Source organism: Lissotriton vulgaris, chromosome 1_1 (genome assembly GCF_964263255.1).
Source record: "Lissotriton vulgaris chromosome 1_1, aLisVul1.2, whole genome shotgun sequence".
Taxonomy (NCBI): domain Eukaryota; kingdom Metazoa; phylum Chordata; class Amphibia; order Caudata; family Salamandridae; genus Lissotriton; species Lissotriton vulgaris.
The window spans coordinates 1,960,094,539-1,960,120,765 of record NC_141685.1 but is presented as its reverse complement, the minus strand read 5'-3'; the positions used below and the strand labels follow the sequence as shown (position 1 = coordinate 1,960,120,765).

At 48.0% G+C, this 26,227-nt stretch overlaps 1 protein-coding gene across 1 annotated transcript in view; it reads right to left on the bottom strand.

Moving 5' to 3' along the window:
* SUV39H2 (SUV39H2 histone lysine methyltransferase) overlaps positions 1–26,227 on the bottom strand; it is a 383,220-nt gene that overhangs the window by 267,473 nt on the left and 89,520 nt on the right. The gene's annotated exons all lie outside the window — the stretch shown is intronic.

Genomic DNA, 26,227 nt, shown 5'->3' with positions numbered 1-26,227 from the left:
ACCACGCGGTCCCGTACCTCAGACATGCGGCCATAGAGGAGGGGGATGCGTATCCTGTGCCCCTCTCAGCTATCGTCTCGCATACACGGCCACCGTTACATGCAAATGATATTAATACTGTAGACACCACGGTCAAAGCATGGCACAAGCTGGGGCAGCTTGCTCACAAAACTCCGCTGTACGCACCGGCCATGCCATTACACCACCATCAGGCATTGTCCGTCACTGGGGAGAGGGTTGGTATGTCACTGCTGAGCAGGGCGGGTATTGACAGGCTGGGGGATGTATTTCAGGGAGGCACGTTCGTAGGACTAGACCAGTTGACCTATATCCAGAATCAGACTCCCATGTTTCGTTTTACATATTACAGACTGACTAGGGCATTGAGGGAACACTACCCGACATTCCCCACAGAGCCAGAATGCCTTGCACCACTGCAATTGCTGATTACCACTAATGACCTCTCACACTTGGTATCCAGGCTATACACTGCGGCACAGTCAGAACTAGCGGGACATGCGCTGAAGGCGAAGGGGCGGTGGGATGCGCTTTTAGACGCTCCACTGACGGATGAGGAATGGGGCGCCACCTGTGCTCTAACACAGATACTGATGCCCAACGGCAATTTAAGAATTATCCATTTTAAATTTATTCACCAAATTTACTATACACCGTCCAAGCTGCTTCGGTTCGGTTTGCAAGAGGAGGACAGGTGCAGGAGGTGTAACAGGGAAGGTGCGGATTTTGCACATCTGGCCTGGAACTGCGCTAAGGTGGAGAAGTACTGGGGAGAGGTCACTGCCACACTAACTGTAATGATGGGGGAAGAGGTGCAGTGCACACCACGGATCTGTTTACTAGGCATAGTGCCCCAATTTAGGGCTTTGAAGCGCAGGTTTTGTGCGATTGCTTTACTATTAGCAAAAAGACATGTGGCGCAATGTTGGCACAGTCGCAAGGTGCCGACGAAGAAAACATGGCTGCATGACATGTCCACTTGTCATGACAAACTGCAAACTTATGAGGAGCAACTGCCAGTGAAGTCCAGGCCGAAGGACATTTGGTGTTTCTTGACGGACTACCTCACCTCACTGCAGGACAGTGAGGAAGAATAGAATAGCTTTAGTCCCAATCGGGTGTGTCTGGGGTCTGCTGCGCTAAGTGATGCCTGGAGGCGGCAGACTATTGGTGGGAACTGGAATTACTATCACTATTGAAGTTTAGGATGTGAGGGATGGTACTGTTTGGTCTTAGTTGGGGTTTGTTGTTCTTCTGTTTTCCTTATCTATAAAATGATAAAATGTGAGACTCACATCATTAGTCGGCTGAGAGTCATACGGGAGGTGTATGGGGTGGCTCAACTTGAAGTACTGTGCTGTTCTTGAAGATACATTTAAGATTTGCTTGATGATCATACTAACGTGGCGAGCCGGCCCCAGGGTTGTAGGCTCATGCTGTGTAAACTGCTTTGTGTTAATAAAGGTCTTACGCAAAAACAAAAAAAACAAAAAAGTGAAAAAGAATTAATTAAAAAGTGCAAATTCGTGACTTTCAACTACTTTATTAATAGTCCGGTTTGCACTGGTTTAAAACAGATATAAATGGACCCATAGGGATGGTCTCAGTTATTAAAGACCCCTAGTCCATAGTGAAAAAGATAGGTCGACATGTTTCTGCTTTTAAGAGCCCAAGTCGCTCAGCTTTCATCAGGACCATATAATGTGATCCTCCGGTGGTATACACGCCCTAAGGTGCACCCTGCTGTGAGGAATTTGTGTGAAAAGAAAAAGAAAAAAATGTTTTTTCTTTTTTTACATAGTGTAGGAACATTTTACAGTTAAGTGAATCATTGAACCTCCTTGATAACCCCTTCATTATGAAACATAACGCAGTCACAGAGGTCCAAAACCAACATACCGACCTATCCTCAAAGAACTTCCCTGTGTAGGTATTTGTTACCCTTGAGTAATTTCGAAATTTTCTTTGGCTTCAGACAAGGCCCCTTTAGTGAGATATAACATCCACCTTATAAATGAGCTGCATCTTTCAATTAACCCCGATAATATTAAAACTGTCATCTAATTTTTGTATGGGTTTAAATGCACCTGTCTTGGTCGTGGTCGATGCCAGCAGTGTGTGCTCTTTCTAGGAGGGCCCACCCCCACCCTCTTCTGCATGCATGGCTCCTTGTTATTTTTACACGCAATGGAAGCAAATTTCTCTGCCGCTTATGACAAAAACCTAAATTGCCCACGCAACTGCGTGTAATAATGTTCGGGTATTTTGGCAATTACTAACCAACTATACGATTGTGAAGATCCTATGAATAATCGTATTATTTGCTGAAATAATCCGCTTTCCGATTTCTTTAGAAAACGAATTCGGAACAATAATAGTGCGTCCCCTTTACCATCCCGGGACTTCGTCACGATCAGCACGATCACATGACACGGTCAGGTGACAGTGGTAGGAAGTACGAATATCAGCATCACCGTCTTCTCAGCGTTTATACCGGGCCGCGGTGGTGTTCGACTAGGTACTCGCCGGGGAGTCGCCTGCTATAATGTAAGTACTGACCTACAAACAAGAATCTATGCCATAGCGTTTCATGGCAAGTTTGATTCTTGTACTAAGACGTGAAATATTTCACTCTAAGTGAGTTGTCCCTTTGGCTATTTTTGCATAGATATGCGGCGTGAAGATTACCCCGCACCGCGTTTGCCCTTGAGGACATGCACTGACGTTCCTCCTGTGAGTTTAGACAGAGACTTCCCTGTCTTCCTTTTGTTTGATCTAGTCCTTGTCTATGGAGCCTTTTGAGACTCCTTTTTCACGCTAATATCATTTTAAGTGCTTTACTAGCTTGTTGTTTTCTATTATAGTATTTCCACGCTGTTAGTTTTGCTAACAGTTTTATGTTTAGCCACAGGAATTTGGAGGCATTATATAATTCACTAATTCACAGAATACCGAATAGGTCGTGATGTTAGCTTATGTCAATTGCAACATTGGGAACATTGACTAGCTACCTCATTGATTAACTCACCATATAGGTGTTTTTTTGTCTGGGTGATGGGATTGAGTGGTATTAATTATTACTGCACCATATTAGCTGAGATTGTTTCATTCTAACTGTGGAAACATTTCTCCCTACAGGTACCCGACTCCAGCAAAATTGCTGTAGTGGTCTTGAACGGCTTATAGCCGTAAGTACAATATATACTAAAATAAAAAAAGAAAAAACTTTTTTTTCTTTTTCTTTTCACACAAATTCCTCACGGCAGGGTGCACCTTAGGGCGTGTATACCACTGGAGGATCACATTATATGGTCCTGATGAAAGCTGAGCGACTTGGGCTCTAAAGAGCAGAAACATGTCGACCAATCTTTTTCACTATGGACTAGGGGTCTTTAATAACTGAGACCATCCCTATGGGTCCATTTATATCTGTTTTTAACCAGTGCAACCCGGACTATTAATAAAGTAGTTGAAAGTCACGAATTTGCACTTTTTAATTAATTCTTTTTCACTTTTTGTCTACACTCACCTAGCTGAATTTGGCCGGAATACACCCTCAACACACACAACAACCAGCTGCGCTGTAAACAGGCGTTGAAGCACACTGGAAAGACATTAGGTCTTTCCAGTGGGAACCCAGTGATGAAGCATGTCACCACTAGGTTGGTGAGTGAGGGTTCTTAAATTACCTTGTATTGTCTCATCCCCCTCTCTTTTTTCTTTCTTTTTTTCCTTCCACCTCATATGTTATTTTTAGGCTGTTTGCTATTTATTTTTTCACTCTTCTGTTGTTTATTGATAGCAAGGTAAGGGGTGTAAGAGTGAATATCCATACCCTTTCTCTCCTGTTGTTTTTTGATGGTTGTTTTAAAGTTAAAAACATCTAACATGTGTTTGTGATTCACGCTTGAGGAAGAACACATTTTACATATAAGCAATATACAAACTTGCACAGTGCCTCAGGTCAATTATAAAAACATTTTCCTGCACATAACATCAACACAATAACCCCACTCTTAGACCCCCGAAACCAGGCATTGGGGCTTCCCTCAAGGTTTCGGGATGCCGTAGTGTCACGCGCCTGTAAACGGCTGCTCTTAGTAATTCACGGCTCATCTAGGACCTAAACTGCACAGGGGTCATCCCCACACTGTCTGTCTGTGTGCATGGTGCACACAGACAGGCGCGCACAACATATGTACACCTCTCCTGCTCTCAAACACCTAATTCTGATGTATTATAATTAACAGCTCATCTAACACCTAAAGTGCAAAGTGGTCAACCTCACAGACACCGCATAATGCACATAGATGTGCGTGAACACCATGTGTACACCCCTTCTGCTCTCAAACACCTAATTCAGAAGTACAGGGCCCGAGTTCACTCGCACACAATTCTAATAAGCTCACCTCTGTACTCAGATGCCATGTTGCGCACACACATTTCCCTGTATCAGTCACTTAAGGAGAGAGATGCCTTGCCTGCACCCGCAGACACCTTAATGTTGCACATCCTCCCCCCCCCCCACTGTAACTGCTCTCATAGGCACCATATTATGCACGCACACATCTCGTTATTAAAGGAACAGACCCTGGCCGTTCACACAAATATTATAATCTGCACACAAATGGCCTCCTCTAGTCCATCCCCATACAGACTTTGGCTCCACTCTGTAACACCAAATTGTGACCTTGTTTCTCACACAAAAGAACAGCTGTCTGGTCTCACATACTCCACGGTGTGCACACTCGTAACCTCTTATGTGCACACTTCTCCTAAGGGACAGCCCCTGGTTATTCTCACACACACCAATTTGCGCACACGGGTGTCTTCCTCTCATAATGTGCACACTTGTGGCCCCTTTTCTTTACAGCACTTACAACCACCCTACTCACACAACCAGGCGCGCAACATCCATTGGACTCACCGGGCTTCAGCCCCCCCCCTCCCGTCGTGTGTGGCAGCCCGGGATGAGACAGATACCGGGCACACACACACAGCCACACCTGAACGTTTCATAGGTCATTAAAAGACCATTTGAATGTTAATTAGGCCTTGCTGTTGTTTCACCCCTTGTTGGAGGCCCTGCAGCTCCACTCTGTCTACTGATTAAAGGTTCAGCCCCCCCCCCCCCCCCGAAAAATGTTCTTAGCCCCCCCCCCGAAATTTGGCTCTATTTGCGCCTCTGCACACAACTGTGCACTCTCCTGCTGTTTCCAGGCCCTAAAGTCTGTCCGTTCCGCCGTGTTCACGTGAGCACACAAGCGCAGCATTTACCTTTGCTGATCATAATTCACGGTCCCCCCATCTGCCATGCAGCCACGTGGGGGCCGCCACGCAGCCCCCGTGGTCTGAACCTCCGCTGATGTTTTTCTTTCCACCCAACTGCTCGCCCCCTTCCTTTTTATGTAACCCTGTGCCCTGTTGTCCCTCTCCCGCTGTTTTTCTCCCGCCGTTTTTTTCCCTGAGTTTTCCCTGGGCTCTCCCTCGCCGCTAAGCCCCTGCGGCCCCGCCCCCTTGTCTCCCATTGGCCGCCCTGCTCCCACCTCCCAGCTGCTCCTTCCTCCCTCTGCCCTCATATGGAGGCCGCGCCGCGGCTGCACGCCGCTGGTGCGCCGAAGGCACGCCTAAGGCAAGCCCGCCTGCGCCCGTCCACGCCTGGACCGCGCCCAGCGCCAGGACCCCTACCCCCCGACGATGCCAGCCCACACGACGGACTTACGACGCCGCCACCCTCCACGCACTCATCGCCGGACAGAACCCCGCCTGCTACCGAGCCACCCCAAAACGCACCCACGGACCCTCCACCTGCCAAGCCTGCAAATTCACCTGCCTCCGAACCTGCACCGCTCCCGCCAAGCCAGACACCAGCAACACTCACCTCAAGTGCGTCCTGCTCAACACCCGCTCCGTCCACAGACACGCCATCGAACTCTGGAACCTCCTCGACACATCACCAGACGTCGCCTTCCTCACAGAAACCTGGATGAACGCCTCCTCAGCCCCCGACATCGCCATAGCCATCCCGGAGGGCTACAAGATCACCCGGAAGGACCGCGTCAACCAAACCGGAGGAGGCATCGCCATTGTCCACAGAAACACCATCCGAATTACGACCAACTCGGACGACACAATCACCGCCGCCGAGCACCTCCACTTCCAGATACACACCGACCCCAAGACCACCCTCAGAGGCACTCTCATCTACAGACACCCGGGACCACCCACACAATTCAGCGAAACCATCGCAGACTTCATCAGCCAGCACACCCTTACCTCCTCAGGTAAGGGCGTGCTGGGCGCGCGTCGACTCCATTCGCCACTTTCTGTCTGGTTTCTATGGATAGAAACTGTTAAAATGTGTATAAGTTGATGATATTGTTCCTAATCGATGTATGAATTTTGATTCTATTTTTCCCTTGTCATAGAGCTTATATTGTACTATAAACTGTATGATTTTTAAATGTGCTGATTAAATTTACATTTCATTTTAGTCTGCTTTTGCTGTCATTTCATGCCTTATGTTTTCCAGTGTGTTACTGCCTAGGAATTTCTTCACCTCCTCAGACTACATCCTCCTAGGGGACCTCAACTTCACCTGGAGAACAACAATGACAGCAACACCGCCGCCCTCCTGGACAACCTCACCAACCTCGGACTCAAGCAACTGGTGAACACCCCCACCCACTACGCCGGTCACACGCTTGACCCCATCTTCTCCTCCAGCAAGCACATCTCCTTCAACCACTCCACCGGACTACACTGGACAGATCACAGCTGCATCAGAACCACGACCCACCACCACCCGCAACAGGTTCCCTGCAGAACCTGGAGCAAGATCACCGCCGACCATCTAACTACCTCCATCAGCCAGAACCCTCCCACCAACACGAGAGACCCCAACGAAGCAGCCCGCAACCTCACACAGTGGCTCACCAACTGCGCCGATGAGCTCGCGCCACTGAAGAACCCTACCAGCAGACTCCAAGAAAATTGCTGCACCCTCGAGAAAGCCTGGCGACATGACCAGACAACAGAGAACATGACAGCCCTCAAGAACACCATCCGCAAACAACACTAGCTGATCCGCACCACCAAAAGGACAACATTCAAAGAACGTCTGGACAACAACACCCACAACAGCAAGGAACTCTTCAGCATCGTTAAAGAGCTCTCCAACCCCAGCGCCTGCAACAACGACATCACACCCTCACAAGACCTCTGCGATTCACTCGCCTCCTTCTTTCACCGCAAGATCGCCGACATACACAACAGCTTCGGCGCACAGACCACGCACCCAACCACCGAACCAGCACCCCCCACCACCACCATCGGCAACTGGACCCCAGTCAGCACCGAAGACACCACCCGCACGATGAACACCATCCACTCCGGCTCCCCAACCGACCCCTGTCCTCACCACATCTTCAACAAAGCCGACTCCATCATCGCACCCCAACTCCGGGACATCATTAACAGCTCCTTCACATCCGCCACCTTCACGGAGAGCTGGAAACATGCCGAGCTCAGCGCCCTCCTGAAGAAACCCACCGCAGACCCCACGGACCTCAAGATCTTCCACCCCATCTCGCTCCTCCCCTTTCCTGCCAAAGTCATCGAGAAGATCGTCAACAAACAACTCTCCACGTTCCTCGAGACAAACGGATCCCTCAACCCTTCGCAGTCCGGTTTCCGAGAAAACCACAGCACCGAGACCGCCCTCATCGCAGCTACCGACGACATCAGGTCCCTGCTCGACAACAGGGAAACAGCGGCACTCATCCTCCTGGACCTCTCAGCAGCCTTCGACACCGTATGCCACCGCACCCTGATACAACGCCTCAGCAACACCGGAATCCAAGGAACGGCCTTGGAGTGGATCATCTCGTTCCTCGCCGGAAGAACCCAGAGAGTCCGCCTCCCCCCGTTCTGATCGGCAGCCACCGAAGTCATCTGCGGTGTTCCGCAAGGATTCTCGCTCAACCCCACCCTCTTCAACGTCTACATGAGCCCCCTTGCAGCCATCGCACGCCAACACAACCTAAACATCATCTCCTACGCCGACAACACCAAGCTGATCCTCTCCCTCTCCAACGACCCCGCCAGAGCCAGCCTCCAGGAAGAAATGAAAGACGTCGCGGAATGGATGAAGCTCAGCCGTCTGAAACTAAACTCAGACAAGACGGAAGTCCTCATCCTGGGACCATCCCCCTCTGCCTGGGACGACTCCTGGTGGCCCCCTGCCATAGGCACCACCCCCAAGCCAACGGACCATGCACGCAACCTGGGCTTCATCCTGGACTCCTCCTTCACAATGTTCAAGCAAGTCAACGCCGTCTCGTCATCCTGCTTCAACACCCTGCGCATGCTCCGAAAGATCCCCACCGAAACCAGGAAGACGGGCACCCAGGCCCTCGTCACCAGCCGTCTGGACTACGGGAACACCCTCTACGCTGGAACCACAGCCAAACTCCAGAAAAGACTCCAGCGCATACAGAACGCATCTGCACGACTCATCCTGGACATCCCCTGTCACAGCCACATCTCTGACCACCTGAGAGATCTGCACTGGCTCCCCGTCAGCAAGAGTATCACGTTCAGACTCCTCACCCACGCACACAAGGCTCTCCACGACACGGGCCCCAAATACCTCAACAGCCGCCTCGCATTCTACACACCCACCCGCCAACTCCGATCCGCCAGCCTCGCCCTCGCCACCGTCCCACGATTTCGCAGCTCCACCGCCGGAGGAAGATCCTTCTCCTACCTGGCGGCCAAGACATGGAACTCCCTCCCCACCCACCTACGGCTGACCCAGGATCATCTCTCCTTCAGGATTCAACTCAAGACCTGGCTGTTCGAGCAGTAGTGACTCCCCCTCCCCCCAGCGCCTTGAGACCTAGCGGGTGAGTAGCGCGCTTTACAAATCTGCTGATTGATTGATTAATGCACACACACGTCTCCTTATTAAAGGAACAGACCCTGGCCGTTCACACAAATATTATAATCTGCACACAAATGACCTCCTCTAGTCCATCCCCATACAGACTTTGGCTCCTCTCTGTAACAACAAATTGTGACCTTGTTTCTCACACAAAAGAACAGCTGTCTGGTCTCACATACTCCACGGTGTGCATACTCGTAACCTCTTACGTGCACACTTCTCCTAAGGGACAGCCCCTGGTTATTCTCACACACACCAATTAGCGCACACGGGTGTCTTCCTCTCATAATGTGCACACTTGTGGCCCCTTTTTAGGTCTCGCGCCTGCGATGCATATGGCGAAGCCATATGCCATCGCGCAGGCGCGATACTATAGTTGCCGGGTCTGCTTCCCAGGAGACAGGAGATGTCACGCGCACGCTCAGGAAAGCGATCGGCCCGGCCGCGCGCGTGCGTTCCCAATCTCCTGTCTCTCTGGGAAGCACACAAGCAAGCCCAGCAAGCCCCGCCAAGGCACCACGAGCACGTCCCACGTGGGCGCCTACCACGAGGACAATGGCGAATGCGGTGTACAAAACAAATATGCCTCCTAAAAAAACTGCATTTAAATTCAATGGTTGAGTGAACAAGATCTATCTCTCTTGCATAGTGTACAGTATGGGTTTGGCGAGCCTAATACAAAAGTCAGGTTCCCACACTTGCACGCTCCTCTGGGTTTGAGCTGCACATGTTTCGGGATATCGGCGTCTTTTTGAAGTCTCAGTTCCGCGTTGCTGGAAAGTCACAACACAACACACCGCATGAAGCCTAAACGCGACGCTGTGTAGAGACCTACCAGAGAGCGAAAAACCGGTTAGTAAGAGGCTTCCTAGTGACACTGTTTGTGCATTCCTTCTCGAGTCTCTAGCAAACCGTGCATTGCAAAGCCTGTCTATTTAACAGAAAACACTTCCTGCTGGCAGCGAGCGCCCAGTGCACAGGACAGCAGGCTCGGCAAAGCTCCATGTGGCGATGGCAGAGAAGCTACAGCGTCGTCGAAAACATACTTAAACAACCAGAAATGAGGAAACCCCTTCCAAGGCTCCCGATTCTCAAGATGGACACAGCAAATATTAAGTGGGGCGCGAGGGAATACTCGCTGAAGGAGTTTGTCCGAAAGTTTGAGACCTCTTTTCCCATCATCATTAAGATCACAGAGGGTTACCTTGGGAAACAGGAGGTGGACAGCATCAGCAACAGCATGGTAAGTGACAGTGTGTGTGGCCAGGACACAAGTCCCTAAAAGCTATACCTGGGGAACGAATGGACATAGGCACTAGACAGTGATGTCACTCACGTCAGGAAGTACAGCCACAGGCCATGATAAAAAGTGCGTGTTTTAGGGGTGCGCGATTACACATAATGTTGCTTTTGCGTCATTATGGGACATTGCAACAAAAGTAATTTAAAATGTATGCTACATGTAAATCCATCCATCACGTGCTCTGTTTCAATGTTTATTGCATCCTCGTCTCAGTTTTTGACACATGGACCCATTTTTCCCCAAACTATTTGCATGAAAAACACATATGTGTGGATATATTAACACATATAAGTTTGAAAACAACGTTTTAGATTTCATTTTTAGTTTTTCTAAACCACATATAGGTATATTTTATTGTTAAAAGGGTAATTGAGCTTCTATATGTGACAAAAAGCAGATCCTGATAAAGTTAACAGGATTTGGCAAAGCCAGTAGCTCTAACCTGGTCGGGCTCTACCAGACATTTAGCTTTAATACATGGAACAAGTGTTGGCATAGACTGCCACAGCACAAGTGCAATCCAAAAATGTTGGCGCAGAATAAACCAGCAAAGTGGAATATTAGTGCGTTAACAATAATGGTGTAAGAGGACTCCGGTTCAACCTATGTAATCTGAAAATGTTGAAGAAATATTACATCACCATATATGCAATTTTGCACAAAAAATCGGACGGACCAACTGGTGTAAAAGTTGATCAGTTCTTGTACTTTTCAAACAGATTAAAGATTAGTATGAGATTGCACTAGCACCAGTGCAATATATGCAGTTCACAAATGTGGTGCAAAATTGCACTTCCCAATGGTGCAATCTGTGTAATTCTGCATGAATTTGGTATTTTTTCGTAATAGAATGTCAACATGACATCAATTCCACAAATTCAAAATTGTATTTCTGGTAGGCCAGAGTGTGGTGGCAACGATGCAAGCTGCACTAATATACTTGATGTTATTTAGTTTTATCAACGACCAAAGGTGCAAGAAACAGTGGAATCATTCAAATCAACCATTTTTAAAGTAGCAGAAGTACCTCAAACCAAAGGTGTGGTACACAGAATATTATTCTAACTGGGTATCAATTAAGACCAGATCACAGAAAGCAGGACGTGACTAAGAGGAGAGGCTAATACAATTGGTTCAGTATACACATACATGCATACTTACATTCAACAAATGCACATATTTTCATTGCAAATATTTGTAGTTTCCGACAAAGCGAGATAAAGAGAGTCCCCCAGAATGATACTAGATTTGCACCTTTTGTTTTGCAGGAATGGTAGCACCATTTATAAATATCATAAAAGGTCTGCTTTTTCAATCAAATAAATTGGAATGGTCGTTCAAAACAGGCTTAGATTATAGGCAGGGCCACTGGAATTTTGTGATTTTGCAGCTGTGGTGTGTTCTGCATTATTGCACATCTTTCACCCCTTTACCACCATGCTTGATTATCACTCCAATCGTAAAAAACAGGCTCACTGTCCCTTTTTAGGTCTCGCGTCTGCGATGCATATGGCGAAGCCATATGCCATCGCGCAGGCGCGATACTATAGTTGCCTGGTCTGCTTCCCAGGAGACAGGAGACTGTCACGAGCATGCTCAGAAAAGCGCACGGTCAGAAAAGCGATCGGAGCCGGCCGCAAGCGCGTTCCCAATCTCCTGTCTCTCTGGGAAGCACACAAGCAAGCCCAGCAAGCCCCGCCAAAGCACCACGAGCACGTACCACGTGGGCGCCTACCACGAGGACAACCGCAGCAGCAGGGCAGCCCCGCCGGAGAGCGCGCGGCTCTGCGCAGCCCGCAAACTGCAAGCGGAAGCCGGGACAATTATTTGAGGCGTTTCTGCCGAGAATGTGGAAGAAGGGCCTGCATCATCTGTTACAAGGTACAAAATAGCATCCTTGCAAAACCGCGCAGCCCGCAAACCGCAAGCGGAAGCCGGGACCCCCAAGGCCACCCCTGCAACACCTCCCACCCCCGACATGCCGAAACAACCGGAGGCCCCCGCACAATGCCTGCAGCCTGCCGGAGCAAGGAGCGCCCCCTAAGCGCGCTACTCCACCGCCGCTTCCTCCCCCCTCCCCCTCCCAAAGACAACCCGACCCTACGGACACGCGAACCCTATCCCCATGCACTCACTGCGGCATGCACCCTGCCGCCCTCAGCACCCCCACCAGCCGTTCTGCCCCCAGGCCAGCAAACCGCCGTGAAATCCGAACAAGGCAGCGGCCGCGCGCCCCAACACAACCTCCCCCCCCCCCGCAAAGGTGTATTAATAGGAACGTATTAACTGACATGTGTATTTTGTTAATCTGTCGTGGATAATCAGTATTTGAGATTGAATTTCTTTGGGCTGTGTAAGAAAATGTAATGGTGAACGTATTTATGTGAAACTTGTCATTTCATGTAACATGAGTTATACTTGTGTCGCAATCCGATCATTGGGGTTACGTTCACCACAGTTTTCACACCCATTACGTGTCTGTTGAATGAAATGAATGAAACTTATATAGCGCACGACTTACCCTGGGGCATCTCCGCGCTTGCTTAGGGAACCCGTCCTGGTATTCCCCTGTGAGATAACCCTGGCAGGGTATCCACAGGGTGAAAGCCAGGCATCCCACCGCGAGGGGCCGTTGTGGAGATTAAGCAAGCTATTGCCCAGAGTCGCAGAGTGTGAACCCGTGAGTCGAGAAGGCACCGGAGCGAGAATTATCGAGTCTGTGGAATTTTGAGCCCAAGACCCGCCGAGGCGGGGAATTGAACCCTGGTCCAGGGCCGAACTCAAGCTCCAGGTCTGCCGCCTCTAACCCCTGAGCCACACTTCTCCATGGGAAAAGGACATAGACAATAGACACTTTCGTTCCACTTTGTGCATAGTACTACTTAGCTCAGGCATTTTATCCTATCATTCAACCCCGATGCGCAAAGTACCCCAATATATGATCGGCTCAGGAAATGTTTGCGCTCGGCTTTTCTTTTGACCTTTCAAAAAAATTGTTAGCGTGAAATCTATTGACTCTGTAAGGAGTTAAAAGTTGTTGCGCACTGCTGGTCTGGACTTGTATATTTTAAATGCAAAGCTGTTTATAACAAAACCGTCATAATTGCTGCAGACTGTACACTATAAGGCAGACACCTCTCACTTTCTGCAGTTTCAAACATGATGCAGAGTAAAAGACACTGACATTTACAAAATGTTGACTTTTTATGCTTTTAGGCCGGGTTCATTCTTATTTTAATTACATTCCTAGCTATCCAACAACAAAACCCAATTCACTTTTTTAATGTATCAATATTCTTGTATCGGTGATTAATGTAACTAGTGGTATTTTCAATATCTGCATCATCTTTTGATATTTAGATCATGGCTGTGTCTTCTATATAGGATGTTGTTTAACACATACATATAACAGATTTATTTAAATCATTACAATAACTGCAAGAAACAACATCTACTCAAGACATTAATAACTCACAAAATATATCCTTTTTTTCTTTCCCATTTTATTTTAACTTCTTCTCTCTTTGCACCTCTCATTTTCTTCTTGCCTTACACCACATCCTTTTCTTGTTGTCTTTTTTCTCTTGCCTTCTTTCCTCTCTCAATTCTGATTTCCTTATTTGTCTCTTTATGCCGTTCTGTCATTCTTTTTTCTTCTCCTTTCATTCATTCTTTTCACTGTTTCGTTTTTTCTTCCTTTAATTTTCTTCTAATGTATCTTTTTCCTTCACTGCCTTTCTTTTGCTCCTTTCTATATCTATTTATCCTCATTTATTTCTTCTATTTTCATATCCTATCTTTCTCTGCCTTATTTTTCTTTCTTTCTCGCTTACATGTTTTTCTGCACTCTGTCATCCTTCCCTCTCTGTCTCTTTCTCTCCTCTTCTAATTTTTCTCTCACATTCACTATCTCCATTTCTCATTCTTTCTCACTTTTGCTGTCTTAGAGCAAAGGGGCAAAAACTGATCCTCAGGGACCACAAATGTACACTTTTTGCAGGACAGCTCATGTGTCATCAATGCTGTGTGCTGCTTGTAGCAGGAATAGGGTACTCTAGGGGCAGTACCCTACGCCCTCTATCTATCCATCGCCCTCCCTCTATCTATCCATCGCCCTCCCTCTATCTATCCATCGCCCTCCCTCTATCTATCCATCGCCCTCCCTCTATCTATCCATCGCCCTCCCTCTATCTATCCATCGCCCTCCCTCTATCTATCCATCGCCCTCACTCGATCTATCCATCGCCCTCCTTCTATCTATCCATCGCCCTCCTTCTATCTATCCATCGCCCTCCCTCTATCCATCGCCCTCCCTCTATCTATCGCATCACCACAGCATCACTCAGCACCACCACAGAACCACTCAGCACCACCACAGAACCACTCAGCACCACCACAGAATCACTCAGCACCACCACAGAATCACTCAGCACCACCACAGAATCATTCAGCACCACCACAGAATCACTCAGCACCACCACAGAATCACTCAGCACCACCACAGAATCATTCAGCACCACCACAGAATCACTCAGCACCACCACAGAATCACTCAGCACCACCACAGAATCACTCAGCACCACCACAGAATCACTCAGCACCACCACAGAATCACTCAGCACCACCAGAATCACTCAGCACCACCACAGAATCACTCAGCACCACCACAGAATCACTCAGCACCACCACAGAATCACTCAGCACCACCACAGAATCACTCAGCACCACCACAGAATCACTCAGCACCACCACAGAATCACGCAGCACCACCACAGAATCACGCAGCACCACCACAGAATCACGCAGCACCACCACAGAATCACTCAGCACCACCACAGAATCACTCCGGGGCACCACAACATCACTATGCGCTACCACAGCATCACAATGCCACAGCATCACTCGTCGCCACCACAACATCAATCTGTGCAACCATTCAACAACAACTAGTTCAAATATGTTCTCTCAATGTTTCAAGCTTTATTACAAATGTCACAAAAAGATGTTAATATTTCACTTCTGTTCTTGGATTTTCATCACAATAAAATACACTGAACATAATCTTCACAAAAGTTATTTACAAAAGTTTAACCTATTGCCATTATAAATCACAATAACTTTTATTTAAGTATTAATTATTAAAAAAATGAAGACATTGTTATTTGTAATATCAATACATTTAAGTCACGTAAATACAACACATATTGCATTACAAATGCTATAGGTGTCACATTTGCGAAAGTTAAAACTATTGGCATTGTGAATGACAAAGCTATTAATCTAGCTATTTTCAAAAACAACACATAAATAAAATATTAGTCATTTACAATACCAATAGCTCAAACTTTCCTGATGCGAGACCTAATGCATTGCAAATGCTGGTCTTTACAGCACTTACCACTCTACTCACACAACACCCATTGGACTCACCGGGCTTCAGCCCCCCTCCCCCCTCGTGTGTGGCAGCCCGGGATGAGACAGATTCCGGGCACACACACACCCACACCCGAATGTTTCACAGGTCTTTAAAAGACCATTTGAATGTTAACTAGGCCTTGCTGTTTCACCCCTTGTTGGAGGCCCTGCAGCTCCACTCTGCCTACTGATTAAAGGTTCAGCCCCCCCCCGAAAAATGTTCTTATCCCCCCCCCCCCCGAAATTTGGCTCTAGTTGCGCCTCTGCACACAACGGTGCACTCTCCTGCTGTTTCCAGGCCCTAAAGTCTGTCCGTTCCGCCGTGTTCATGCGTGCACACAAACGCTGCTTTTACCTTTTCTGATCATAATTCACGGATCATGTAGGACAACTGGAAAACGCTCCCGCTTGACCTATAGGTACTTTTGTCATAGGAATTATATCTCAAACACAGGGCATACACCAACAATGTCTACACAAAATGTAAATTTTTTCTCATTTTATTTCATTTATCAGTAAAAAAGTCTTTTTTTCTTTTTTATCATCATTTAACAAATATAACACTTATAAAAATATATACATTCCTCACGGAGGCTTTGGAGAAATGTTGTTCACCACAATGAAACTATGCAAATATGTCTTCAGTTGTACAAATTCATATGAACAATAAATCAATTAATTGTGCACAAATCGGGCCGCACACACACAACACATACATTCTTCCTAAACATCCATTCCGTCACAAAAACAACAAAAAATATATCCTATAGCATTGAGTCCTATGTCCAATTGGTGACCATAGTCATTAGTGCACACAAACGCTGCTTTTACCTTTTCTGATCATAATTCACGGATCATGTAGGACCTAAACTGCACAGAAGTCATTCTCACAGACACCGCATGATGCACATAGATGTGCATGCACACCATTTGTAAACCCCTCCTGCTCTCAAACACCTAATTCATTAGTACACTCGCACACAATTCTAATCAGGTCACCTCTGTACTCATATGCCATGTTGCGCACACACATTTCCCTGTATCAGTCACTTAAGGAGAGAGATACCTTGCCTGCACCCGCAGACACCTCAATGCTGCACGTGCCCCATCCCCCCCACTGTGACTGTTTGGTTTTTAAAAGATAAATAAAAGACATTGTCATTTACAATACCAATAGCTCAAACTCGTGTGAACACGAGACCTACTGCATTGCAAATGCTTGTTATTTTAGTTTCCTGCAGATTTTATAGAGATTGACTCTTGTAGCTAGATCCAACCCACTATTCGGGCAGAAAGTGAGGCCTTTTGTTAACTAGATTTATAGGTTTTCTGTTCAATGTTTTTCCCGAAAGATTGATTACCAAATTGTCCTCGGGATTGGAGCTGGGCAGGTCTTTATTTTCTTTTATCTCTTTCAATTTCTGGTTCCTTCTTCCCCCTTGTTTTTTCCAACTGCGTCTGTTTCTTTTTGCTCTCCTCCCAAGGGAGAGGGAGTTGCTCCCCTCTCTTTAACATGTGTTCCCATACGTAGGAGACACATTTCTCCTGAAAAATCCATTCTCTGTCAGCCACTTGAGGTCCCCTCGTCACCCAAGCTGACCTCTGAACTTTCTGCACTAGAGAATTTAGTTTCCTTACGTTCTTGTATCGGATCCATGCTTTGCATGTTGCAATTTGCATCATACTGTCAAGCAAATGTGTAGACCCTTCCAGTGGCATAATTAATTTGGTCTCTGTTGAATGTCTTCATTTTCTTTAGTTGTATTTCCTATTCATGTTTTTCCAACCTTCATTCCAGTTCCTCGGAGAGTTTCTTTCTCTCTGAGGTCCCATACAATATTTCCAAAGATTTTTCAACTGTACTGATTTTCTCCATTGCAGATAATAGCCTCACCTCTGCATGCATAACAAGACCATTCTTATGTTCATTAATTTCATGGACCATTCAGAGGTGTCCGCAGTCCGTTTGTCACTGTAAAATGAAGTCCGAATCCAGATCACTCAATGTGGGAAGGGCAAAGATTGTCCGACCCAATGGAAGGAGTTTGCATTCTATATATTTTTGAGGATTACACTCACACCATTTATTAAATTCCTTTATTCTTCCCTGTTCCAACTCTCTTAGAGTTGCTTTGGTGTACTGGCAGTGTTTGAGCCCTGGGCGCTTCCATGTGTATCATGGACATCTCCATTGTGGTCAAACATCTCTTTCAAGAGCTGTTCCCGTTTGCTCCATCTGTCCTCCATTTTTACGCCAAATGAATAGGGAGGGTAGGGGGGAAGGGCGGGGGAGGGGGGAGGGGAACCTGAGCGGATGGGCCGATGGGCCAGACCAAGTGGCCGGAATCACCTGGTCTCCGTGGCGTGGGCCCTCCGACGCACCGCGCAGTCTCGTTAGAAATGAAATGAAATGAAATGAAAAAGAAATTTCTAAAGGCGCTGCGGCCAAGCGGCTTCCTGGTGCTAAGGAGCACATCAGTATCTACAGAGGGACCCAAGGAATTTAGCCAGGTAATGCCTGAAGAAAAAGAAAAGTTTTAAGAGCTTTACGAAAGTGGGAGAAAATAGGGATAGAGCGAATAGAAAGAGGGAGACTGTTCCAGATCTGGGGGGCCAGCACAGAGAATCGGGTACCCCCGGTGCGTGATTTGCGGAAGCGAGGGACGTGAAGGAGAGAAAGTGATGAAGAGCGAAGGGTGCGACTGGGGGCGTGAGAAGAGATTAGAGAGTTGATGAAGAGCGGGGAAGAGCGGGCATGCGCCCGGAAAGCCAAACAAGCTAGGTTGAAGTGAGATCTGAGATGGACCGGGAGCCAGTGGAGGGACTTGAGGGCAGGGGTGATGTGAGAGGATTTGGGGAGACGAAGGATAAGACGGGCCGCTTGGTTTTGGATAGCCTGGAGGCGGCGAGTTTCGTAGGCAGGGATGCCTACGTACAAGCCGTTTCCGTAATCCAAGCGGGATGTAAAAAGGGCCGTGATAATGGTTTTAAGAGCATCAACAGAAAAGAACCGGGAGATCTTGCGAATAAGACGAAGGGAGGAAAAACAAGAAGACACAACGGAACTAATTTGGGCATGCATGGTCAAGTCATTGCTGATCTTGACGCCCAAAGTCCGAACAGAGGAAACTGGGGAGGGGGGGGCCAAAAGAAAGGGGCCAGTGAGCTGGGGACCAGGGATTAGACGAACCACCAGTGAGGACAAGCTCTGTCTTGTCGGGATTGAGCTTCAAGTGATTGAAGCTCATCCACTGGGAAATGAAAACAAGAGTGGAACAAAACTTAGGGAGAGAGTCAGCTGGGGATGAAAGATCAAAGACGAGCTGGAGGTCATCTGTGTAGTTGTACACAGAGACCCCCAGCTCGAGAAGAGAAGAGATGAGGGGGCGGATATAAAGGTTAAAGAGAAGTGGGGAAAGGGAAGAACCTTGAGGGACCCCACAGGTGACCGGACGAGGGGGAGCAGAAAAACCAGAGAGGTGAACTGCCTGCGATCTGCCTTGAAGGAAGGACGCGATCCAGGAAAAGGCAGTGCCTTGGATGCCCGCTGCGCTGACACGGTCGAGAAGGATGGCATGATCGACCGTGTCAAACGCAGCGGACAGATCCAAAAGGACCAAGGCTTGGGGGAGGTTGATATCGGCCTTCCCCTTAAGTTCATCCAGGACCACGAGAACCACGCCCTCAGTGGAGTGACCGGGACGAAAGCCCGCCTGATGGGAGGCCAAGAGATGATTCTCCTCAATGTAGGTGGAGAGGCAGGATGTAACGTGGCTTTCAAGGATCTTCCCTAGATAGGGAAGGAGGGAAATCGGCCTGAGATTAGATGGGAGGGAGGGATCAAGGCCGGCTTTTTTCAAAATAGGAAAAACTATAGCAGATTTAAAGGGGGAAGGAACACAGCCCGAAGCCAAAGAAGTGTTGAGGAAAGTAAGGGGGGGGACGGGGCAATTAGTGTAAAGAGTTCTGAGAATCCGTGCGGGAGCACAGTCCGCAGGAGAACCGGACTTGACCTTGACAAGCAGGTCGAGGAAGAGCTCAGATGAGATAGGTTCAAAGTGATCCAGAACAGAAGGAGACCGAGGAGAATAGTCAGAAGGTTCAGGTTGAGACACAGTGGGAATGTTGGCCTTAATGGTAATGATTTTATTGATGAAATAGTCGTTCAGAGAGAGACAGAGAGATTGAGATGGGGCAGGGGAGAGACAGGCGCGATCAGAGGTGGCAAAACTATGAACTAGTGAGAAAATCTCACGGGATTTGTTAGCCGAGAGGGCCACTCTCTCAGTAAAGTATTTCGATTTGGCCGCTAAGATGGCTTTTTTATAATTATTGAGGAGGGCTTTGTATTTGAGACGAAGGGTAGGGCAGTAGTTACGTCGCCAATGACGCTCCGAGCGCCTAAGCTCTAATTTAAGGGATTTAAGGTCGCTGGAAAACCACTTGCGAGCGTCGCGGGGACGAGCTGATTTGACCTTTTTTAGTGGGGCGACCTGGTCGCAAGCAGAAGAAAGCCAAGTGTTGATGGCATCCGCCTGACTTTCCAAGGGCAGGTCAGTCAGGGTAGGAGCAGATGAAGACAATAAAGAAGAAAGATCGTTGAGATCGGTCTTGTTCCAGCTTCGAGCCAAGATGTTTTTAGGCAGGGGGGCTTTCTCAGCTTGACCCAAGTGGATGGAGAAGGAGATCATAGAGTGATCCGACCAGACACAGGGGAGGATGGAGGTGGGCGAAAGGTTACAGCGCAAGGACCAGATTTGGTCCAAGATGTGGCCGTGAGTATGGGTAGGGGCCAAAACATGAGGTGAGAAATTAAGGCACTGAAGTGTAGCAGAGAAGTCTTTAGATGGGGAGTCCTCCCTCGGGTCACCCGGCCAAAAGTTGAAGTCGCCGAGCAGGAGCAGCGAGGAGTTATTTACCGCCAGAGTGGCCAAGAGATCCTGCAGGGTAGACACAAACGATGGCATACTTTGAGGGGGGCGGTACATAAGGACCACCGTAAGAGGTACCGGGAGATTGAGAGAGCGGGCCACCAGAAAGTCGACACTGGATATGCGGGGGTGCGGAAGAAGTTGGAATTTCATGGAAGAGTGAATTATCATCGCCACACCCCCTCCAGTTTTTCCGTCAGGGCGGTCTGCACGGAGAGCATAATGGGTGTTGGGGAGAATAGCGAGGAGGTCAGGGAGTGAATCAGAGTAAAACCAGGTTTCGGTAAGAAAAAGAAAGTCCGGGGAATCAGTATCAAGAAGATTGAAAAGGGCAGTTTGATTTTTGACGGCAGAGCGAGTATTAAGGAGAATAGCAGAGACTGCTGAGGAGCCGGAAACGGGGCCAGTGACAGAGGGCGTGCGGGAGGTAGAGGGAGAGGAAATAGAAGGGACAGGGCGAGAACAAGGGGAGTAGGGAACGTAAATGCCGTGAGAAATTAAGTGTTGGACTGCAAAGGGGAAAAGGGGGGCAGAAACAGAGAAAGACAGTAACTGGGCAGAGGTATACACCAGAGGAAGGGCAGGGTCTATGGCCCCTGGTCCCGGCCCGTCGCGGACGGGTGCAGACGGGCTTAACTTAGGCGCAACTTCGGCGCGCCTTCGTCGCGCCCGCTGCGCTGCCGGGACTGGCCAACCATTATATAGGGACACATGAGGGGAGTGGCGGGGGGGAGGGGCCCAAACACTGCAACGCTGACCCAGAGCCGCCCAAGATGGAGAACTTGCCCGTCTCAGGAGGAGACGATCAGCGGGAGGCGCTCTGGGTGGCGTGCAGGAGGGAGAAGGTAAAAGCTGCTAAAAAGTCCTGCTGTGCGCAGAAGTCCAGAGCGCAGCTGAGGGGCACAGCGAGCGTCGACCAGAAGGTCAGTGAGGGGCTTTTAAAAAGTTCACGTTGCTCCCGGCGAAGCCTCGGGAGGTCTGAGTGCGGAGTGGTGAGGCTCGAGGTTCGCAAGGCGCCTGAAGTACTTGTCGGGGGGGAGGGGCCCAAACACTGCAACGCTGACCCAGAGCCGCCCAAGATGGAGAACTCGCCCGTCTCAGGAGGAGACGATCAGCGGGAGGCGCTCTGGGTGGCGTGCAGGAAGGAGAAGGTAGAAGCTGCTAAAAAGTGCTGCCGTGCGCGGAAGTCCAGAGCGCAGCTGAGGGGCACAGCGAGCGTCGACCAGAAGGTCAGTGAGGGGCTTTTAAAAAGTTCACGTTGCTCCCGGCGAAGCCTCGGGAGGTCTGAGTGCTGAGTGGTGAGGCGCGAGGTTCGCAAAGCGCCTGAAGTACTTGTCGGGGGGGAGGGGCCCAAACACTGCAACGCTGACCCAGAGCCGCCCAAGATGGAGAACTCGCCCGTCTCAGGAGGAGACGATCAGCGGGAGGCGCTCTGGGTGGCGTGCAGGAGGGAGAAGGTAGAAGCTGCTAAAAAGTGCTGCCGTGCGCAGAAGTCCAGAGCGCAGCTGAGGGGCACAGCGAGCGTCGACCAGAAGGTCAGTGAGGGGCTTTTAAAAAGTTCACGTTGCTCCCGGCGAAGCCTCGGGAGGTCTGAGTGCTGAGTGGTGAGGCGCGAGGTTCGCAAGGCGCCTGAAGTACTTGTCGGGGGGGAGGGGCCCAAACACTGCAACGCTGACCCAGAGCCGCCCAAGATGGAGAACTCGCCCGTCTCAGGAGGAGACGATCAGCGGGAGGCGCTTTGGGTGGCGTGCAGGAGGGAGAAGGTAGAAGCTGCTAAAAAGTGCTGCCGTGCGCGGAAGTCCAGAGCGCACGGCACATACTCTCCCATGGCGGGCCCTCTGCTGCGCTGTAGGCCCTGCCCCTCGCCCCTGCAATTTGCTCTCTCATCTCTGCTTCATAGCTTTCCAAAGTAGTGTAGTTCTCGATTCTCCCTCTGCAATGTGTGTTGAATTAATTCATGTGAATATGATACCCCTAACCACTGGGTCTTTAAGTAAAATGTAATTCAGTTGCCATTGGCCTCTTTGATTACAGGTTACTCCAGCTATCCAACACCTCGCTAATGCTTACTACTAGAAGTCCTCCTGTGTTTAGGTCTCTAACTTTAAATAGTGCTTATTTTGTCAGTGTACTATAGATTATTAGCATAGAGGGACACTTCCCGCAGTCCATTCTTTCCTAAAACCAACAAGAAAAAAAACGGACCTAAAAAGACCAAATTCAAAGATGTTATGATGTCCAACACCCTAAGCTATTCATAACCTTTCTATTTCCCTTGTCACTCTGTTCTTTACCAGCGGCCAGGTTCCTTGAGATCATAAAGTTTTAAAGGATTCCATACTCTGTTCTCTTAGCATCCCATCTGTGTGTATATTTTGAGACAACTACATAAAAAGTATTGAACACCAAACAGTAAAGAATTATCTGTCACAGAAAGAACCTCCTTTCTTTCTCCACCCCACCAAGGGCACTCCCCAGTAAGCTACCTTCTAACCGCACGTCAGCCCCCTACTAACTTTTATGAATGTGTCACTGTCTTCAATGATTCCCCCTGGCAACCAATTTATCATAGTTTAGCCTTCATTCATCTCCAGATTCTAATATAGTGGCGCTAGTTCGACTTCGTTCACCTCTAACCTGTAGACCAGAATGTTGCTTCGGGACAAGTACGACACCCAGCAGTCACGAACCCCACTGACAGCGCTGACCATGTTCAAGACTACGCTTGGCGCTGATGGCGAAGAGAGGGGAGGTGAAGGACCGAAGAGAAGGAGCACAACTGACAGTCTGTAGTCACACAGCTAGTCTCGCCAGACAGAGGTGCTCTCAGGTTTTTTGCAACCTCTCACGGGTGACAGCTTTTTTATTTATACTATAAAAGAAGGCTACCGTAACACACTGTTTCTACATCAACCTAAATACACAGTTTCTTTTTCATTTACAAACATTTTGCATGAATGGTAACATTCCAGAAGTGAGACATACACAAGGTTTACTCTATTGACTGATGCAACATGGTAAGCATTCAACATATCAATGGCAAGGTACCTTTTTCTTGTTAGAACCAAAAGAATCCTCACAAGATTGGTCTTGTTCAATGTCATGTAGCAGTTGTTAATGCTTTACAACTTGAGATATGGTTCTGAAACAAAGCCTCGCACAGGATCTGCATATAACTCTGTAGAGGACCGAAAGACAGCTGTTACAGCACATTTTTGAGGGTGTGACAGAAACAGAGTTGGTAGGTGCAAAGATGCAAGCAAAGACTTTGAGGAGACGCTGCTGAAGGAATTTAAAGAGGTGCCACAAACCTAAATGTCTGGCTTGAAGACAGTCTTGACTGGAGAGCCAGGTCCACAGATGAAGAGCTAAGCCCAAACAGTGGAACGTAGGTGAAAAAAAAGTGTCCAAACAGAGGTTTCCTCATCAACAAAGAGGAAAGCCAAGCACCTGGCATGCCCTTGGTGTTTTTTGTTTTAGACTGCTGGATCCCTAAATTCTAGGATCTATGAATCCTGCAGTAGATCATCAAATCTCACTATAGTCTGCCATTCAGATAGGGCAAATGTTCATGGCTTTTGAGGTGCCGGCATGGGGACAGGACTGATTGTGCTGTTTTTATTTGGCAGAAACAACAGGGCAACACAGATGTGACCGTAATAATTCTGAGACTCCTGTCTCAGAGCATGGAGGACATCAAGACTCAACTCGCAATTTACAATCAAAAGATTGCCTTGTATGCATTATTTTAATAATGGGCCGCCTTTGGCTAGGTGCAATGAATTACGCTGTCAAGTAAAATACACTATACACGTTACAGAGCTAAGCAGAATGGCATACAACTTTACAGCCATGCATAAAATAACACTGAGTTAATACAAGTCTTCGTGGTCACCCCTATTTTGTAAATTCTTGAACAATGGTATGTGCATATTTTAAAGCGCACATTACTCTTGATGTGTGCCTTGCCCTGCCTAAGGTAGGTTGCTTAATTGTAAACCTGGGGATTCAACTTCTTGAAGGATTGAAGAAGAGAGGTGAGGGCTCTGATATGGAGTGGGAGGTTGGCCCATGCTTTAGGAGCAATGTAAGAGAATGGATGTACCATGTTACAACGCATACCATTACAACTACCTACTATTACAACGCGACCATTACAACGCATACCATTACAACGCATAGCGCTTTGAGGTGCTGGATAGTGGTAAGTATAATTTACTATTCTAACTCCAGTCCCCGTGGACACTAGGGAAGGTGTTGGATAGTAAATTATACTTATTCCCTATCCTAGAGCGCCCCCCAGCGCAATGCGTTGTAATGGTATGCGTTGTAAAAGTTGCGTTGTAATAGTAGGTAGTTGTAAAAGTTGCGTTGTAACAGGTGTATACCTAAGAGAATGCTCACCCTCCTGAGCTGGTTCTGTGCATTCATGGGATTTGTGCGAGTAGGAACCCTGTGGAGCATGAAATCTGGATGGTTAGTCGAAATAGGAGCCCTGTAGAGCATGAAGTCTGGATGGTTAGTGGAAGATGAGACTGCTCAGGTAGGTGGGGGCCATGTTGTGTAGGACCTTGAATGTGTGTGTGTGAGGAGTTTGAATTTGGGACGCAGTGTAATATCCTGAACATGAATTCTGCCTGTGGAATCCAATGAATCCAGTCATGTGAATATTTAGTAACATACCATCTGAAAATTTCACGTTTTTCTATCAGGAGCCAGTGTAGCTCCCTAAAGTGTGGTGTGATGAGTTGTGTGTGGGAAGTTGGGGATGAGTCTGGCTGCTAATTTCTAGATGGCTTGTGTCTTCTATTGAGTTGAATGGGGATCCCAGCGTAAAAGGTGTTCCCATAGTCCAACTTGCTGGACACAAGGAGTGAGTGACTGTTTTTCTAGTGTTGCTTGGGAGCCATTTGAAGATATTCTCAGTATCTTCATGGTGTGGGTGACAGCTTCAGGTCTAGTTTGCTGTTGATAGTTATTCAGAGGTTCCTGGCGTGGGTTGGTCTGAGCTCGGGCGTTCCCCAGTTGGAGGTGTTCTTTGCAGGAGTTCACATCACTCACAACATGTTGTTGGTGTTGAGCTTGAGACAGCTGGCTTTCATCCAGTTAGCAACTTACGTCATGCAGGCGGTAGACTGGTTGCTTGAGTTGAGGGTCTTTTCTGAGAGGGTGTAAAAGTTGTGCAACGTCGCTGTAGGAAAGGATGTGGATGATGTGAGAGGTGACAACTAAGGTCAGAGGGATCATGTACACATTGAAGAATGTGGGGCTGAGCGATGAACCTTGAGCTCATCGATCAGCCCCCAACACGTTAGTATATATTAATATGTTATTAGTATGTCTAACTATGTGCAATGACTTAAAAACTTAATACATTTGGCATTTAAATGTGAACACGTTATAAACCTTCAATTTATATGCAATGGTCTAAAGCGTTCTAGGACAGCCACACATGCAGGGATGGATAACCTTTGTCAACAGAACCCTTGACGTTTCATTCAGGCTTTTTTGATAAGCTTTATCAAAAGGAAGAACCTACTTTCAAATGTGCCTTCACCCACACTATGTGTGTTCAGACTTGTTTAAAAATAAGTACTGGAGGGGCGTGGCCAAGAT